General features: G+C 44.7%; 1 protein-coding gene and 1 long non-coding RNA gene across 4 annotated transcripts in view; one reads left to right on the top strand and one right to left on the bottom strand.

The window, feature by feature from the left end:
• LOC141982085 (uncharacterized) overlaps positions 1 to 13,724 on the top strand; it is a 179,518-nt gene extending 165,794 nt beyond the window's left edge. For both annotated transcript variants that reach the window (XR_012637951.1, XR_012637952.1), the window contains one exon: positions 13,475 to 13,724. This is a non-coding gene — a long non-coding RNA (uncharacterized LOC141982085). The remainder of the gene's footprint in view (positions 1 to 13,474) is intronic.
• The window catches only part of ST3GAL1 (ST3 beta-galactoside alpha-2,3-sialyltransferase 1), a 120,063-nt gene extending 102,825 nt beyond the window's left edge, over positions 1 to 17,238 (bottom strand). The window contains exons 1-3 of one of the 2 annotated variants that reach the window (XM_074943814.1): positions 16,902 to 17,238; positions 15,239 to 15,316; positions 13,824 to 14,040 (exon numbers count right to left, since the gene is read on the bottom strand). The gene's annotated coding sequence lies outside the window, so the exon portion shown is untranslated. The remainder of the gene's footprint in view (positions 1 to 13,823; positions 14,041 to 15,238; positions 15,317 to 16,901) is intronic. The other variant, XM_074943815.1, reaches the window with a different exon arrangement.
• Positions 17,239 to 17,475: the final 237 nt, after the last annotated feature.

Genomic DNA, 17,475 nt, shown 5'->3' with positions numbered 1-17,475 from the left:
AGATGCCACTAGAGGGGGACAGAGCACCATACCAAGCAGGCCTGGGTTACACATCTGTACACATACCAATGGCTAGTCCCCTGGGACAGATTTACTGGTCCTTAGTTACCTGCTTCTTAATGATTCCAAGGTCAAAGGCATTGGTTTCACAGCCAAATGATGTTGTGTTGAGAACTACAAGGTTAATGACCTCTGGATAAGTTCTTTTGTAGCCCATATCGTTACTGGGCTTACTGCAGTCATACATGCTAGTCAGCTTCTGTGTTTCCCAGTGTGTCCTCCACTTCTCCATTTATCAAGAGAACACTGAGAAGCCATTTAAGGTATCAGCACACGTGTGTGTTCCAGGTGGCTTAGGAGCAGGGGGCTTATCATCTGATATAAAGAGTTCATTACTGCCAGCTCAAGAATCCAGCTAGCTTGACACCTGTGCTCTCTAGGATGCTGCTTCAAGCTTTAGCATTCCCAGTTTTAAATGCCTTTATATTGGTATTCATTACCCACAGTCTGCTTTGACTATCATAGCAAGTTAGATGACACACTGCATTATTCTGCAACATAACATTTGCCTCTTGTCTCACTCAACCAGTACACAAATAGCTATGAAAAAAAGTGGCTGATCTAGCTCATACCTGATTCCTGTCCCACCTCTTTCAGCACAAGTGGCCGTATCACTGCTTGAGTGGAGGAGAAAGCAGATGGTGCTATAAAGTTCGGCTGAATTTGGCAGTGCCTTTGTAACGCACTGGTGAGCGTGTGTGTGTGTTACAGGGTCCCCTCTGCACATCCACACAGTATATGAGTTGTAACCACAGCGAGTCCCAGAGCCTTGGCCTTTTAGATCAAGCTGTAGCAGCTCCTGCGTCCAGGGCTGGAGGTTTCTCAGTCAACCTCTGGTGCCTCAACCCAGAGGGTGGCCATCACACCTTCCTCGCAGTCTCTTCAAGCATTGTACATAGACTATGAATTTAGCCTTGGCAGCCCTGAAGGTTAGTTACTAACAGACAGCAAAACTGAGGCAGAGAGGTGACATGAGCTCAGACAGGAAGTCTGATGATTCAAGAATAGAAGCCTATGCTCCTAACTAGAGTGCTTTTGCCATCTATCCTCCCACAGATGGGGCCTGACCTGAGTGGCACCAGTGCTGAGTACTCTCAGCATTCATGGCCCTCAGAATGAATTGAGAGGACTCAGAGTACCCCAGGTCTGCTTGGTGTGGTGCTCTGTCCCCCCCTTGCGGCAATCTAGAGATTGAGGAGTCTGCTACAGCCTTAGCTAAGAGTCATGTGGCTTTTAGCTCATGCAATAGAGGCTCATGCATTTAGCTCCACAGGTCCCAGGTTCGATTCTGTCAGTGTTACATCAGCACCTTGCAGATTTGGGTCCCGCGATGGCCGGTGAAAGGCAGAACAGTCCACACAGAGAATAAGGGGAGGACTAATCATGCAAATAAGAATGGAGATTAGAGTGCAGAGTGGAAAGGGAAGAGGGGGAAAAAAGGTGGACTGAAGGGGCTGGGGGTGAAGAGAAACAGTAGAGTGGAGACAGACTTTGGACAGTAGCAAAAGAGAAACTGAGAGCAGAACTGGAAAGAAATAAGAGACAGAAAGAAAAGAGAGAAGACCAGCTTTTTTTCCAAAGCTTTATTAGGAATCAGACCTGTATACACCATCACGCACATTCAATACTTCACAAGGTAGAGCCGGGCATTGCTATATGGAGGTTTCAGAATGATCACTTCTACTTAGGCCAAGATAGCCAATATATCAAACTCTGCATGTGCCAACCTAGCCCTGCGTTGTTTATGCACCCCTGGAGTCCTAAATTATCAGTTACAAGGTGAATGTTTCCTCATTTAGATTTTGCTTCTTGTGGCAAAGCATAAAGATGCTTTATCTGCAGGGATGTTGCCCCCTCTATTCCCATGGCTGCACAACTCAAGCAACCAGCGCTGTGCCAAATGAACCCATGACTGAACCACAAATTAGATCAGTTTATTTGCTTAGCTCAGAAAGAGGATTTAAATTAACAAAGGAACCTATGCTTTTGTAATCAGGTCCTTCATGCAGCTTAAATAGAAGCCACACACCAGCCTTGCCATCCCAAGTTCATTACAGAGGATTAATGTCTTCCACTTCTGAGAGGGTGTCTTATTAAGAGGGTCGGTTTGTATTTGAACTCCCCCTTCCGCATACGCAAGTAAGAAGAGAAAGCTTTTCTAAGGGCCTGTTTATGTTAATATTTACTCCACCTTTTAGACAGCAGAAGACCAGTGCCACTTCCCTCTCCCCTCGATCTCCACATTACATTTGTAAATTATTTGATCATTTTAGAATAGTACATACTGCCGAGAAATAGGTATGTTCTCCCATAATGCCATAACCTTTGCAATGCAGTTAGGGGCTGTTAAAATTATACCGTTCTAGCAACATTTCTGCTAACCTCTTCTGCTAACTACTTCCTATTAACAGCAATAGTGAACTCTAGCTTGTTCTTTGGAAAATGATAGGCCTTACACACCTTCAGCATTAGTAGAGACAAATTTGATTGACACCAGTAAAGAGTCTTCAATGTAAGAGGTAGAAAAGCAGTCTGATTTTTGGACTTCATTTGCATTTGTAGGACCGGAAACAAGCAAGTTCTTTTGCCTAGTAAATTTAGCAGGTCTGATTTGGAACTTATGTCACAAAGAGAAATCCTTGGGGTTTTGCTTTGATGTCATTTTTTCTGACTGTAACCACATTTCATTTGTGGTAGGAAAGAATGAAGAAACCTACTTTGAATTATAGACCAAAAAGTGGAAAGGGTCCTTCTCTCGTTTGAAATAGACTATGTCTTCACTGCAGAAGAAACACAAGTTATCTGCACTTGAGTTAAATCATCTTGACTGAGAGCAGCCACACTGTAAAATAACACAAGTAGCACACAGCAACTGTGTTAGCAACTAATGAGCTGTGCGACCTCAGCAGTAACCTACGCACACACCCCCAAAAGGCTGACAGCCCAAGTTATAAATGCATCACCACACTCAAATTAAGGGTGATGGTCCTGTGTGGACAGGACTCAAGTTAGGGTTATAACTCAAGTTAACTCTGCAGTAAAGAGAAGCCCATAGACAGATGGAATGCTGGAATCCAACAGATGATGAAGAAAGACAATGTAAGAGGATTTAAAAGGGCGCATGTTGGAGGTACTGTGGGTTGTTGGAGGGAATTCATGGCAAAGGACCATTCTGCTGCATGTTATAATCCAGGGGTTCTCACCCGCAGCCAGGATCCAGGGCCGGAGCCTGCCGCCTGCCACCCCAAGGCTGAAGCCCAAAGCCTGAGCCTCACCATGGCCAGGAAGGTGGGGAACTCAGTGGCTGTCTGTTCCTCCAACATTTATGGCTTCGGATGGGGGCAGGGCCTAACCCCTGCTGGTGGTCCTGAGGGAGGGGCCCCTGCTTTGCCCTCCCCTACTCTGGTCACTGCCCACGAGGCTGTGGCTGCAAGAAAAGCCCCTGGTGGTCGCATGCAGCCACGGTGGCCACACTTGAGAAATCCCGTTCTAATCCCAGCTGTGCACCCAACTACTTGTATGACTTTAGGCAACTTGCTTATGACCAAATTTTCAATGGTGGCCTCATTTTTTTGATACCTAGCTTTAGATTGCACCTGTGAGCAATTTGACATTGAACAGGTACGTGCAGCTTGCATGGAACAGAGTCCACAAATAAGGAATCTGATTCATATCAGAAACCGGAATTTAGGCAATGTTGTTCCCTATTAGGGTTATATGAACTGAAGGATTTTTTCAGATTTAATTGATGCATTTATTGTATTCTTCACTGAGCTGTGACAGCAGCCTGGTATGCAACACTAAAGACATTTCAGAAATGTCAGTGTAATGTATTGATTAAAAAGACAAGTCCCAAGAATGATTTACCAGTTTAAATACTCTTTAAAAGCAGCAACCTTTGCTCTTCTGTTAAGCACTAGAGAGCTAAATTAATAAAAAAATAGCTCACTAATCCCTGGGAAATGACCATATTATTTAGTTAGTCTGGAGACCTTTTAAAATGTGCATCCAATTTAATACCTAGGGCTCAATTCTCACTGCCAGTTCCTCCCCCACTGCAGAAAGCTGCCCTGAAGGAATAGACAAGGATTTCTCCTTATCAAAAGGAATTGTAGGGTTGCAGAAAGCTGGTGTAATCAGTTCTACATCACCGTCAACCTCCCTTCTCTGCACAAGGTGAATGGAGGATGGGCAAGGGTCTTGCTGGGGGTGGAGTGCACAGTTGTCTGCAAGATCCTCAACCACTGCAGCTGCTGGATGCAGACAGCATATTTTAGAGCAGCTGTAGGGCTACTCTAGGTTACACTGGGGACTGTTTCAGTCTCCAGCTGAGAAAGGATCAGTGAAAAGAAAGGTGTCCTAGTGCCAACTTTTTCCTCACCATGGTGGATTGATTTAAATCACCAAGTGGAAAGCCTTCATTTAAATCAACTTTTCCACTTGTACTTCAGTTATTTTCCAAAGAAAAATACATTCTCACTGGTTGATATACCCATTAAAACATGTTGATCTACAACTAAAGAGAACCCGTACACTACATTTGGTACACCTTTTTGCTATCTATGACTATGCACATTTAAGCAATTATACAGCTTAATATTTTCAGATTCTTATTAATTGTATATTTTTAGTATGTGAGAAAATGGTAAACAATATACTGCTTTGAGCATAAGCTTTCGTGAACTACAGCTCACTCCGATGAAGTGAGCTGTAGCTCACGAAAGCTTATGCTCAAATAAATTTGTTAGTCTCTAAGGTGCCACAAGCACTCCTTTTCTTTTTGTGAATACAGACTAACATGGCTGCTACTCTGAATCCTGTCAATATACTGCTTATTTACTAGGTAGTTAACTTTTTGCTCACTGGGATGGTAAGTGAAATAGAATGAAACATACAAAACAGCTTATAAAATTTATTTTTATTAAACAAAACAGCCTTGAATGTTTCGAATACATAAACTTCTCCTATAAAAACATGTTTCATATTTACAACTAAATAGTTTAATAAAAGAAGAGGGATTAACTGTAATCAGTTAAGTAAACTGATTATTTCTGGTCAGCCTGGGAAAATTTTCTAATATGCTTAAGGGAAAGTAACTGAAGCTTAAGTTCCTACTTGCCGAAGTCTCCTGAAAATGATACAATCGCCTACATTACTTAAGATGACCTATTGTGCCATATTTATAAAGCTTGACCACAAAAGTTAGATGTTTGTCCCCATTCTTTCTTTATTTAGAAAAGCAGCCTTTAACTCAAAAGTTTTTTATAAAAGCTCATGGATTCAGCAAATTTATTGTTATTTAAAAGTTAAGACATTATAAGAAGTTTAGGCCTTAACAGAGAGTTTGTACTAAATTTAGATTTCATTTTAAACAGGTTTATTTGCAAAAAGAAAACACAATAATTTAAATGAGAAAGTAAAAAAAAAATCCTAATTAAAAAAATTTGATGTTAACATTGATTTGCATCCACCTTGTTCCTCACACCTCTTCTCAGCTGGGTCAGCTTGGTACAACTTAAGACTGAACGCCTGGTGTGGGGGATAATGGGCAAAGGCACTCAGCTTCTTCGGAGTGTGTGAGAATCACTGCCATTGGGAGAGAAAGCCTTCCCATTGAGTAGCAGCAGCAGAGGTCCATTTCTTTAAGTTACAGCCTCATGACAAGAACGTTGTGCACTGACCTTTTCCATTATTAACAAGTGCTCTGTTCAACAGTTCCCATCACGGTTTCTGTACACACTGTACAATGCGTTGAAAAGCCAATAACTACACTTTCTTTTTATTGGTGCTGCACAGAGCCTCCCTTCTCCCCCACCCCCAATGCCAGGGGCTTATTCTAGTTGTCGATTTTTTTAAAGTGTAACTTTACAGAATAACAAAGGAAGCAATGAGAGAATTTCTGTCCCAAAGATTTTACAGTCTACTCCAGAGGTGCTGGAAGTAGGAGTGCTGGGGGTGCTGCAGCACCCTCTGGATTGATGTGGTTTCCATCATAGACAGGGTTTACAGTTTGGTTCAATGGCTGCACCCCCACAATAAAATTTGTTCCAGCATCCCATCTACACTCGCTACAGACAAAGGAGATATTATGCTCCACATTTTATTCTTAGAGAAGAGAATGAAGACCGATGAAATGACTTGTTCAAGGACCCAAATTGGGGAAGAGCCAGGAATTGAAGCCAGACCTAATTCAGTGCTTTTACATGACCATATTTTCTGTTTAATTTTCTGTTCCAATAAGTTTTACTCCGGGGCAAAGTTCAAAACAGACAAAGTTCAATTAATCCTTTAAGATTAGAGGGCCCTCCAAAATCCGTTTTGTGCCTTTGACCTAAAGTAGCCTCAGTACTGCTCCATCTGGGCTAATCCTGCTGTTTTTACTCACACTCCACTCTCACCTAAATCAGTGGGAGTACACTCAGTAGGGAAGGAGTCCTCATACAGAGTTGGTCCATCAGTGGTGCTTAGCAATGGTATGGGAAAAGAGCCTGATGCATGAGTGCAAACCTTCCCACAGCGGCTACAGATCCACTCGCCAGATGGAGATTGGACTTTGGAGCACACGCCACTTCCTGATTTGCCTGCAGGCCTCAGCATGGCTTCTCTGTTGGCTCTCTGCAGTGATAGTGGGCAGGATTTTCCCTGTTGTCAGTGGGAATGCTGAATTTCTGGAGGCCTTGCTAGACCTTGTCACTGTATCAGAGCTTTGGCCTTCCTCTGTGTTGTGAGCAGTTCTTAAATTGGCCATAGAGCACAATCTGTCGTAAGGGACAGGGGCTTTCTAGTTTCCACCTTGTCCAGAGTGCTAATTTGTACACACTGCAAGTGGCAGGCGGGAGATATGCACACGTCATCCATAGTTGTGAATAGGTACTTGTGGGCATTAAATAAAAAAAGGGAGGGAGTATCAGAGGATGGAAGAGATAACAAGTGTCCATGAGAAAGCTTAGGCTCTGATGCCCAAGAGGCATACAAACACGTAACAGGAAACACATCGTGTTTCAAAGAGCTTACAATGAAAACAGGTAAGAGACCAAAGGACTGTTATACCTGATTTACAGCTGGAGACCTAAGACACTGTGGGTGTGTCTGCAATGTGATAAAAAACACAGAGTCTCAGAGATTGGGTCAGCTGCCTTGGACTCATGGCGTTCAGGGCTAAAAATAGTAGTGTAGATGTTCAAGCTCAGGCTGGGGGACAGGGGCTCGGGGATGCGGGGTGTCGGAGAAGGTCGGAGCACAGACCTCTACACTGCAATTTTATAATCCTACAGCTTGAACCCCATGAGCCCAAGGCAGCCGACCCTAGCCAGTGGCAGCCGTGCTGTGGGTCTTATTGCAGCCTAGATATACATAGAGATTAATGGGCTCTCTCAGTCACAAAGTTGGTGGCAGATCTATGAATTAAATTAAATTCAGATCTCCCAAGTCCCTGTCCAATGCCTTAACTGCAAGACTTCTCTGTCTCTAATAAAACCCACATACGACAAGCAGATTTGTAACAAATATCCCCATTGCTTTCCAGACTTTGACTTTGTTGTGCAATTTCTCCTTTAGTCAAGGGAATTCAAGTACACAGCGAGTAATTACATGAAAGAAATTTTTTGTTTGCATTTGGATGTAGATGGGAAAAAATGCAAGCCCAAGTTTTGTTAGACTGCAAAATATCTTTAAAAGGCTTATGTGCCCTATCAAAATGCCAAAAGGACACTTCTAACAGCAGTACCTACAGGAATTAAGGACTCACCACCTTCTGCTCTACGAGCAAGGCACGTCTTTGATGCTGCTTTTTCTAACATATGCACACTGCTATATATTTAGGTATATATTGTTTGGGATTTAAAAAATAATTATAAGACACTTCACTGCACACACTTCTCCCACTGGGGAGAGGATGAGAGAACAAACATGGCAGATGTTGCTTTCTGCATTACTAGATGGTGCTCAGATATTGCAGTGATGAGCACAGTATAAGAACCTATAGAGAATAAAATAGCAACTGACTTGCTAGACAGGAGAAGCAAAGCAGGTTGGCAGGTTTCTGAGAGCAATGACTAAATTAAAATGATGGATCTGAATAGGTCATTGATTCCATTCTGACGTCTTAGCTAAGGTGTCTAATCACAATAGAATTATATTATTGTAAACAGAGGCGTTCCAACTCCATCATACCTCTTTTGGACCTAGCATTTGGACCATGGAGGCATGGTGGGTTCAGAATTTGAAAGTTATATAGACACACATGCCTCAAACAGGGGCAGATAAATCTCTTATTTATCACATTACGAAATGAAAAATGAGGAAGTGCACAAATTCCAACATAGATCAACGTATCCCAGGTTAGAAGAAATCATTGCTGCTTTTCTATTGCGATAAATTGTCCTCTCCAGGATGTTATGGGTCCTTGGATTATAGAGCAAAATTGCCAAACCACTGACTCAATCAGTTTGAATTTGACTCATTGGCTGTCTAATTGTGGAATAGAGAAGAAAGCATTGGGTCCAATAGTAATTCTTTCACAAAACCACACATCCTCTTGGGGGTTTCAAGTAAGAGCCCTAGACACACCTCAAGCCCATTTGTTGATGGCTTTAAAAAAAAAAATGCATTTGAGTGCATCCTACCAGGCATTAAGACTCTTCACTCTGTATTTCCTTTTAACTTAGTCCTGTTGTTAACAGGTTTTAAAGTAAAACTGAAAATGAGCTAATTTAAAGCTACTTACTCTTTATTGCAAGACTCAGTCTTTTGCTAACTTAGAACATACCCTCTTAAATAACAATCATTCTATTTAAGGATACTCTAATAAAGCATGAGTGGTCAGATATTTAAGAAATGAATAAACAGATTTTTTTTAAAAAAGTTTGGATTAAAGCAGAGAAGATATCCACCGAAGAGAGGGCTGGGTGCCAAGATTTCCCTCTTGCTTTTACTCTGTCTGTGCTGTCACGCTGCTTTTTACATGTTGGTTTTGCCAGCTCCATCTACCTTCTGTGCTACAGTCTACCAAGGACTGCAGCCTTGGATCAATGCTTCTTCCTACTACAAAGGTGCAGAGAGGAGCAAATGGAAGTAAGATAGATTTCAGAGTAGCAGCCGTGTTAGTCTGTATCCGCAAAAAGAAAAGGAGGACCTGTGGCACCTTAGAGACTAACCAATTTATTTGAGCGTAAGCTTTCGTGAGCTACAGCTGATGAAGTGAGCTGTAACTCACAAAAGCTTATGCTCAAATAAATTGGTTAGTCTCTAAGGTGCCACAAGTACTCCTGTTCTTTGTTTGGAAGTAAGATGTGGCCAAAAGAAAGTTTTCCTCAATACCAGTGAGGGTGTAAAGATTGAACAACAAACAATTTTACAGAACTGGGAACAAGGGGGAAAAAAAAAAAAAGTATTCATAGCTCTCCAAACAGACTGTTGTCAAAGACTCTAGCAAGTGGCAAAGTTAACGGCATGTTAAATGTTTGCAACTGAGAGGTGAACTTGCTGGCATTTTCTTATCTTTAAAGGGAACACTTCTACTTCTGCACAGTCTTTGGAACTACTCACTATTTGAAACACAGTGTGTCCAAAAGGACCTACCAAAACACCAGGAAAGAACTCTTATTAAATGCAGCTAATCTTACGCTTTACGTAGCACCTTTTATCCCAGAGTGAGTCACTAACTGCAAGACTGCGGTCCCGTCTATGCTACCCGAGAATTAGAAGGCTTATTTTCTTTTCTCCCTTACGCCAGTTTTACAGAAATGTCTGCCAACTTCAATAAGAATGACCTTACTGGGTCAGACCAAAAATCCATCTAGCCCAGTATCCTGTCTGCCAACAATGGTCAATGCCAGGTGCCCCAGAGGGAATGAACAGAACAGGAAATCGTCAAGTGATCCACCCCGTCGCCCATTCCCAGCTTCTGACAAACAGAGGCTGGGGACACCAACCCTGCCCATCCTGGCTAATAACCATTGGTGGACCTATCCTCCATGAACTTATCATGATTTCCTCCTGATTTATACTACAGTACGCGAAAGGAGAAATGGATAGAACCATAAGTAAACACTATTAAGACAGTCAATTTTTTTAAAGAGATACTTTTAAGTAGTTTCAGGCACTAACACTGGACTCCTCAAGTCCCCCTGCCAGTTTTTGTGGTGATAATGTTAAGTGTTCTGTTGGTGTGTGGGGAAAACGCACAGACCGCTGGGACAACTTACTATACAGGGGAAGCAGTTAAACTGACTAAGCACAAAGTGTTGTCAAAAGCACAAAGAGCACGAACAAAATAGAACTGTATTTTCCCACTCTAATCTCTCTCAGTGATTTTAGAGGATACTCAGAGCAGCAAGGTAAAAAATAGATTCAGATGTAGGGGGTTGTTAGTTTTTAACTCGTATCCCTTTACGCGGAGTTTTGCCAGGTGTGTAAATTGAGACTTGTCTTCACTGACACAAAGGTGTTTTGTTTTAAACATTGTGATAAACAACCTGTGATTGTTCAGGACTTTACAGTGAGAACTATCACTTGTGTTAACCTTGAGGTACCTAGGTGACGCAGTACCACTTCCCCACCCATGGTTGACCTTACCAAGTTTACCTCCCAGTAACTATCGTGCTGTAAATAACATAGGGTGAAATAACACCCTATGTTATTTCACAATAACTTCCCCACAGAGACAGTTTGTCTTCACTGAAACAAACAGGGTTTTGTTTTTTAAAATACAGCAAGATAGCCAAGGCATAGCAGTTATCCAGCTGTAGTGCCCAGGGTAAATTAGGCAAGTTGGGGGTGGGGGATAAGCAGTATAGTGCAGACCTCACCTAGCAACTTCTTGGTGAAAGCTACCAGTGTCTTGTATCCACTTAGGATTTTACATCAGGATAGCTACTGTGTGTCTGTTATCTTGCTGTAAAAAGAGGAAAACCACCTGCATATCAGTGAAGCTCAGCTGTAGACTACGCCACATCTAAGACTGTGTCATTAACACTTCCTTCCCCTTCCTCCCCTCTCCCAAATTCTCAATGCCCAGCCAAACTGTTTACATTTTTGTTTAAACACTTAAGTTTCCAGGCCAGAGTAGAGAGGACTCTAGTGTAACCATTTCCTGTGGACAGCCAAAAGCGCAATAGTGTGTCTTTGGGGGAAGGTTTGGCAAAGCACACAAAGACTTTTCTAGTGTCGTCATGGTTCCATAGGACAATACAACATCATATTGCTCATGACTCACCGACCTTACCGAGTGTTGGATCAAGCCCTATAGACTGGATAGGGTTCAGTTTATTTACCTCAGTAGATGAGGGTTGACACAGGGTAGTGCACAAGCTTGTCTTCGCAGTAAGTAGCTATTTCAGGTAGGTTTTTCAAAGCAGATGCTTAATACAAAGCCAGCCCCTCAGTTACAGCTATGCAAACAAAATACAAAGAAGGGGTCAACCCAAGTGCATGTGTTGCACAGCACCAGGAGGCAGGAAATGTATAGATAAAGGTGACTATCTTTAACTTACATCATTGTACAAACACTAATATGAAGGAGCCCAGTATGGGATCATAGATAAAGTGTCCATCTTTAAACTTCCGTGGGAAAAAAAAAAAAGATGAGAATAACCTGGGATTTTCTCTTTTAAAGAATATTTTTAGAGCTTATAAAAATTGACTAAAAAATAAGAGATTTCTCACCCTTCCAATCTCTCTCTAATCTATAATTAGGTTGCTTTTCCTTTTAAAATATGTGTCCTATGAGATACTGTAGACCAGACTCCCCTTGTCAAGGCTGTAGGCATCAGCTGAGCACTGACACATTCATAGCGGGAAAACAGACCAGCTCACCTGTATGTTAGTATTGTTCAAGATAGGTGTTAGACTTCTAAAGATGTGTTTAGTCTCTATAATATACTTCTAAGTTGCTGCATGTGTTAACCTTACTTGTAATGTCTGTACCTCATACTATAAGGTAATACATAAGTTTTGCTTTATTACTGTAAAAATGCCTCCTGTGAATTTGTGAACCCAGCTAGGAGGCGAGGTTCCCCTGCCCATCAAGAAGGACTATCAGAACTAATGCTCATCTACACTAGAGCACTTACAGTGCGTCTGGTGAAGATGCTCTAAGCCAACAGGAGAGAGCTCTCCCGTCAGCTTAAGAATTAAGCTTAAGAATTAAGAATTACTGCCTCCGGAGAGGCGGTAGCTATGTCTGCAGGAGAAGCTCTCCAGTGCTTAGGTTGATATAACTTATGTCGCTCAGGGGTTTGGATTAATCACACCCCTAAGTGATGTAGGTTATACTGAAGTAATTTGTAGTGTAAACAAGGTCTAAGGGGAACATTGAGAAACATCTCGACACAAAGACTGGGCTAATGGCCCTCTCACATCCATAAGAACGGCCCTACTGGGTCAGACCAAAGGTCCATCTAGCCCAATATCCTGTCTTCCGTCAGTGGCCAATGACAGGTGCTGCAGAGGGAATGAACAGAACAGGTAATCATCAGGTGATCCATCCCCTATTGCCCATTCCCAGCTTCTGGCAAACGGAGGATAGGGACATCATCCCTGCCCATCCTGGCTAATAGCCATTGATGAACCACCCCCCCTTTTTTAAAAGAACAACCCTTTAAAAGAACAACCCCCTCCATCTGAATCTAGCCCTTTTTTAAAAATTAGCGTCACATTAGCTATCCTCCAGTCATCTGGTACAGAAGCGGATTTAAATGATAGGTTACGGACTACAGTTAGTAGTTCTGCAATTTCACATCTGAGTTCCTTCAGAACTCTTGGGTGAATACCATCTGGTCCCGGTGACTTATTACTGTTTAATTTATCAGTTTGTTCCAATCCCTCCTCTAATGATACCTCAATCTGGGACAGTTTCTCAGATCCGCCACCTAAAAAGAATGGCTTAAGTTTGGGAATCTCCCTCACATCCTCAGCCTTGAAGACCGATGCAAAGAATTCATTTAGTTTCTCCGCAATGGCCTTATTATCCTTGAGTGCTCCTTTAGCATCTCGATCGTCCAGGGGCCCCACTGGTTGTTTAGCAGGCTTCCTGCTTCTGATGTACTTAAAAAAGAAAAAATAGCTATTACTTTGAGTCTTTGGCTACCTGTTCTTCAAATTCTTTTTTGGCCTTCCTAATTGTATTTTTACACTTCATTTGCCAGTGTTTATGCTCCTTTCTATTATCCTCACTAGGATTTAACTTCCACTTTTTAAAGGATGCCTTTTTGCCTCTCGCTGCTTCTTCTACTTTGTTGTTTAGCCACGGTGGCTCTTTTTTGGCTGTCTTACTATGTTGTTTAATTTGGGATATTCATTTAAGTTGAGCCTCTATTATGGTGTCTTTAAAAAGTTTCCACGCAGCTTGCAGAGGTTTCACTTTTGGCGCTGTACCCTTTTATTTCTGTTTAACTAACCTCCTCACTTTTGGCAGATAAAGGCGTTACGTGCCAGAAAGCTCATCCAACTGACTTGAATTCTGGAAGAAGGAAATAAAGATCTCACATGAACATTTGTCAACCTTTGCTCTTTGGACTATCATAGGGCTGAAGATATGAAACAAAAGCATTGATCTCCGGGGTCAACATGGTTAACACTGCAAGACATTCATTGCTGACAGATTCAGTCACTTTTTGGAACCAAAGACTAACTCATTTGTGTGTATATGTTGCCTGCTTTAACCTGTAAATAACTCATTTTTTCCCCCTAGTTAATAAATCCTTAATTTACTATAGGATTGGCTACAAACATTGTCTGTAGCATGAAATGAGGTACAAACTGACCTGCAGTAAGTGACTGGTCTGTAGATAGACTGGAATGCACAAGCGGGACTGTCTGTGGATCCATGGTAAGACTGTTATAGGCATTCACATTTGCTACTAGGTTGGTGAAATCTAATTATAAAACATACAGCCAGCTTTGGGTGTCTGCCTTGCTTTTTGACAGTCTGCACGGAGGTTGGTACTCAGAGACATGAGCCACTCCAGACAATATAACAGCCTGTAGGCAAATACATAATTTAGATTTTTAAGAGTGTATTGTTATATGAACATGTGTCATTTCAATATATATGGTACATCTGCACACATTTCTTTAAAATGCGTATTAGACCCACACATGAGATTTCTATCAAATAAATATATATGAATGTATTTTTTATCCTTTCATTTGTTTTAATTTATGCCAAGACTAGAAATGGTCTTGTTAAGGATTTGGAACATGTGCTCATTGTAAGAAAGAATCTCAAACACATGTAAAAAATAAAGCTACGATTTTGTCATGGAGGTCACGGAATCCGTGACTTCCAAAGAGCTCCGTGACTTCAGCCCATGGTGGCTGGGAGCTGCAGGGATCCCTTGGCACCCATGGCGGCCGTGAACAGCAGGGGGCCCTTGGACCTCTGAGCTGCCAGGGACGGTGGGGGACCCCCCGGAGCTCCGAGCTGGAGCCCCCGCAGCTGCCTAGCTGCCACAGTGTGGGGACTCCACAGCTTCCCCTTTTGTCAGACATTTTTACTAAAAGTCAAGGTCACGGGCATCCCTGAATTTTCCTTTATTGCCCATGACATGTCTGTGACTTTTACTAAAGATATCCGTGACAAAATCTTGGCCTTAGGAATCAAACATGCACAACGGGTGATTTGTTAACCTTTAACGTTAATTATTTTTACTTCATGTTACTAATTGTGTGCCAAATTACATTTGTAAGTAAAAACCACTTGAGTTAGTATAGTTAACTTGAGTTTATACTACTTTTCCCCCCAAAGGAATCCCCAAATACTCTACAGTCTTCAGTAATTGATTGTACAAGGTATCAAGTCAGTGAGAGTTTCGAGCCTAGGATCAGGCCCCTAAGAGCAGGAAGACTGTCAGTTTTGTAAGGGGAAAATGCCTGATCCTTTTCCCTCCACCAAAATTCGGTAGAGAAATATTGCTCGTAGTTGTATGCCAGTTTTCACCCAGAAAGAATCCTTTCCAGCAGAAAGGCTGACAAACCCTGAATAATGCAGTCACTTCTACCAGCAGCATAACTTTTAGAGACACAACCCCCTGCCCCCGCCCCCCAAATAAGGAGCTTTTGCAGAGCAATGAGTCTGGCAAACTACACGGGGCACTAAACTTTCCAATCTATTTAACATTAGCGAACACATCAGTGTGAATCTCTCCTGAGTGAGGGGGCGCTTTAAGCATCAGCTTACCTTGAAATACTTCTTCACTGGGTGCGGGAAAACAGAGAAACAAAGCCAAACAGGTTTCAGAGTAATAGCCGTGTTAGTCTGTATTCGCAAAAAGAAAAGGAGGACTTGTGGCACCTTAGAGACTAACCAATTTATTTGAGCATGAGCTTTCGTGAGCTACAGCTCACTTCATCGGATGCATTCTGTATTTCCACAGCATGCATCCGATGAAGTGAGCTGTAGCTCACGAAAGCTCAAAGCCAAACAGACGTTCAAACAGCCTCCCCAACACCAGTGTCCTCTCAGTCCGAGAGGAATTTCCCACTGAAACCCAAAGTTAACTTGTGCCATGCGGCGGACGCTGCAGAATTTACCCCAGAGAGCTGTGACCGGAAAGAGCCGCTGATCATCCAAATAAACATGAGAAGTCCCTTTATTAATTTATCCGTATCGACAGCTACCAGGGCGACCATCTGCTCAGCGAGAGGCCCGGGCGCAATCTGCCAACATTTCCAAAACTTCTTTGCTGGATTAACAACTGCAGAGCGGCCGGGAGGCAAAGCCCTGGCTCGGCTCCCTCTGGCTGAAAGTGGGCGTCTTTTCAGAAAGCTTTTTTGGAAGGAGCAGGGGGAATAATGCACAGCTCAAGCCCAGTCCGGCGGAGGATTTACAGGCAAGGAGCAACCCACAAAAAGTTCTTCCCGGGCAAGCGTTCAGAAAAAGACCAAACTAAACCGAGCGACCAGCCGGCCTGGCTACACCGTGTCTGGGTGGCTCACGAAGCGAGTGTCCTCCTGTGTCTCTCGAGCCCCCGGAGGGCAAAGCCAGAGGGTATTGAATTACTTTTTTCATTTCCCCTCTGCCTGACACTGAGCAGCTGGCAGAGATCAAAACCAGAGCCTCCCCTGGGAACAGCTTCTTCCCCTCCCCAGCCTAGCGGCTGCCGCGCGTCCAGCCAGCCTGCAAGCGACGGGGAGCAGGGGGTTGCTGCGAAGGGATAAGGAAGGAGGGAAGGAAGAGAGGGGGCAGCCCACGGCGAGCGCTGCGCTGGGAGAAGCGCACAGCCCGCTCCATGGAGCGGGGGGCCCGGGATCGAGCTGGGGCCCGGGGCTGGCCGGGGGCTGGCTCAGTCCCAGCCCCACACACAAGCTGGGGGACCTGGGGAGCGGCCCCGGGCTAGAGGCAAAGTTACGGGGCGACAGCGAGATCCCCGCAGGGCCAGCGGCGTTGCCACCCGCAGCCCCCGGGGGCAGAGGCGTGCTGACAGCCGAGCGGCCGCGCCTTCGCAGCCTGTGGGCGGAACGTCTCTATCCCGTTACCGGAGCCGGGCAGCTAGCGGGCTCCTGCCAGCCCTGCCCCAGCTCTCCGCCGCTCCACGGAGCGCAGAGCGAGCCCGCCGCCCCGGACTGACCTCCGGCCCCAAGGGCGGGTCTGGCGTACCCTACCGTGTACGTACCCCCTCCGGTACGCTCCGTGCCCCCAAGGGGGCTGCCCGGCCCTGCGCCAACGCTTCTCCTGCTCCGGGATCCTTCTGCCCCGCCGGGGTCACCCCAGCCACTGCGCCCCCTGGTGCCACCCCCAATCCACTGCGCCTTTGCCCCGCTCGGAACTCTCCCCATCCTTTCCCCCGGATCCCCTCTCGCTCCCCTCCCCCCGTCGGGGGCTGAGGGTCCCAGCGGCTCACCGGAGAAGCGCCCCAGCAGAGGAAGGGCAGGGCGAGCGGGCCGGCCACTCACAGGTCCTGGGGGGCTCCTCGGCGCTCGCCGCGGGTCCCAGCGCAGCCGCCGCCTCTGCCTTCCGCGTCTCCCTTTGTCTTTCCCAGCCAGCGGGACTGGGCAGGAGCCGGGAGAGCCTGGGCGAGCCGCTGCTCCGGCCGTTCCTGCCTCCTCCCCAGTTGAGCTTCTCCCAGGCAGGGCTTCCTGCGCACCTAATATAGCGCCTCCAGAGCCACGTGGATCAGAGACAGGGCTAAACACGGCGGCTGCGGCTCCTCCTCAGCCTGAGAGACAGAGTGTGAGAGGGACAGAGGGAGGAGAGGCAGCACAGGGAGAAAAGGGGTGATGGGGGGGGGGAGAAGAAACAGCGAGGGGGCGGCACAGGGAAGGGATGGGTGGGGAAGAAGGGGCGCGGTAAAGAGAGAGAAAGAAGCGGAGAGTGGGAGGCTCAGAAAGAGGGAGCGCAAGAGACCGAGAAGGAGAGAGTGCGAGAGCGCATGAAAGAGAAAACTAGCGAGAGAGAAGTAGAGGGAGCGTGAGAGA

This window comes from Natator depressus, chromosome 2, assembly GCF_965152275.1.
Source record: "Natator depressus isolate rNatDep1 chromosome 2, rNatDep2.hap1, whole genome shotgun sequence".
Classification (NCBI taxonomy): Eukaryota; Metazoa; Chordata; order Testudines; family Cheloniidae; genus Natator; species Natator depressus.
The sequence above is the reverse complement of the archived record's forward strand: the minus strand, read 5'-3'. Positions and strand labels throughout refer to the sequence as shown.